The sequence below is a fragment of the Tenrec ecaudatus genome, chromosome 2, assembly GCF_050624435.1.
Source record: "Tenrec ecaudatus isolate mTenEca1 chromosome 2, mTenEca1.hap1, whole genome shotgun sequence".
Lineage (NCBI taxonomy): Eukaryota > Metazoa > Chordata > Mammalia > Afrosoricida > Tenrecidae > Tenrec > Tenrec ecaudatus.
Genome location: NC_134531.1, coordinates 185,700,751 through 185,702,876, shown reverse-complemented (window position 1 = coordinate 185,702,876; position 2,126 = coordinate 185,700,751). Strand labels below are relative to the sequence as shown.

The 2,126-nt window shown below is 47.6% G+C and overlaps 1 pseudogene; it reads right to left on the bottom strand.

Moving 5' to 3' along the window:
- Positions 1 to 454: 454 nt before the first annotated feature.
- LOC142440216 (RNA-binding protein Raly pseudogene) lies at positions 455 to 1,279 on the bottom strand (annotated as a pseudogene).
- Positions 1,280 to 2,126: the final 847 nt, after the last annotated feature.

The following is a 2,126-nucleotide window of genomic DNA, read 5'->3' as shown; positions in this document are numbered from 1 at the left end:
ACACAACTTCAAGAGGGTAACCCCCAATGACATAACACCTCTGAGATAAACCCTATACTTATTTATGAAATTATGTAATTACCACAGAGCCACAAACTCTATATAACCTTTATTATGTTGAAGAATTTCCTTCTGTTCCTATTTTATTAGGAATAACTGTTGAATTTTATTTAATGCCTTTCTGCCTTGATTGATATAATCATATGGGTTTTCACCTTTATTTTGCTTATATAGTAAATTACATTGATTTTTGGGGGGCCTAATCTATTTATTGTTAGGGCTCCCTCCTTCAAACTTATAGAAAAATCCCACACCTGGGCATGTCCTGAGGAGGGGAGGGAGGGGGCATAGAGACCACTGTGCTCCTGGGCAGTACAGATGAGGGGTGTGTGTCAGGCACGGGGTACCCACTGGGGGGAAGCACCCAGGGGTGCATGTCTTTCTGCCGGTGGCCTTAGCTCCTGTCAGCCTGCTTACTGCTTACCCCGTCCTCCCCATCTGTGTCCTGGCTGTGCTCCAGTTAGCAGCCCCTCCTCAAAGCCATCATCTCGAGCTCATGCTTCTCCCTGGGCATGCCTGCTTCTGAAACTATGTCCTCTTGGGAGCTGGGCGGGCGGGGAGGGCGGTGGCCAACTATTACTGCCACTGCTGTCGCCACCACCGCAGGTGCCCCTGCCACTGCTGCTGTCACCCTTCTTCTTGCTATCTAGGTTGGCCTTTTGCTCCTCAGTGATCTGCCCCAAGTGGCCCCGCAGGGCATCTACGTTGGCCTTGATCTGCGTCAGCTCTGTCTTGATGGTATGCAGCACACTGCTCTTTAACTTATCTTGGCTGAGCTGCTGCTAATGGCTATGGAGTGGGCAAAGAGCCTGATGGGTATGGGGGTTTTGAGTCATTGGACCAAAGAGACTGTGACCCAGGGTTGCTTCCTGGGGACTGCCCTGGGCACTGGCACAGGTGACAGATGGCTCTGATAGTCTCTTGAGCCCCATGGGTCTGTGGAGCTTTCCAGCCATGTTAATGTCCAGGGTCTGCCTGGCCAGCACTTGCCCGTTCTCTCCCAGCACAGCTGCATGGGCATGGTGCTCGTGAGCATAATGGACAAAGGCAGGGGCCTTGTGCATGAGGAAGCTGGCCACATGGCTGTATGTGGAGAAGACAATCTCCACGTTAGACTTCTTTACCACAGCTGTGGGGAGTTTTTCAATGAAGACCAGCGATGGGTGGACTTGGGATCATTCTTGTATGTTGCATTGCTCGTTTGAATCTTTAGGGACATGGCGGCCACCAGTACCACAGCTGAGGTCAGCTGCTAATTCCTCCCTTGGGTCACAGGGCTAGCACTGGCTGCCTCCAAGAACAGCACTCACCCACATCAAGAACTCTCTGATTTTCAATTAGTAAACCTTTCTTGCATATTTGGTGTGAATCCCACATGATTTTTGATGTATTTTTTAATGCATTGTTGAATTCTGTGGACTGGAATTTTATTGAAAATCTTGATGTCTGTAGTCATCAGAGATATCTGTCTATAATTTTCAATACTGGTAGCATAGTGGCTATGCACGGGGCTGCTACCTGCAAGGTCAGTAGTTTGAAACTACTAGCTACGCCTCAGGAGAAAGACGAGGCTTTCTATTCCTGTGAAGAGTTCCGGTCTAGCCTGTCCTCTAGGGGCACGATGAGTCAGCACAGACTCAAATGCAGGGTTGTTGGGTTTTGGTGATCGTTTTGCTTTGTTTAGGTGTTAGAGTTATAGTTGCTTTGAAAAATGAGTTTGGGAGTATATTATTCATTTGAATATCATGAAATTGTTCATGTAGAATTGATATTAACCCGTCTCTAAATGTTGGGGAGACTCCCCAGGGAAACCAACTGGGCCTGGACGTTTTGCCACTGCGGGAGCTTTTAGTGACGAGCTCTGTTTCTTTCCGTGGGATAGGCTTGTTGAGGGCTTCCGCGGCAGTGCTCATTTAGGTAAGTCATGCCGTTCTAGAAATTTGCCCGTTTCTTCTAGATTTTAAAAATTGATTGGGCTTAAGTGGAGAGCAAATGCCTTGAGAATGATTGGGACAGGGAATGTATGGATGTGCTTTATACAATTGATGTATGTATATGTATGGATT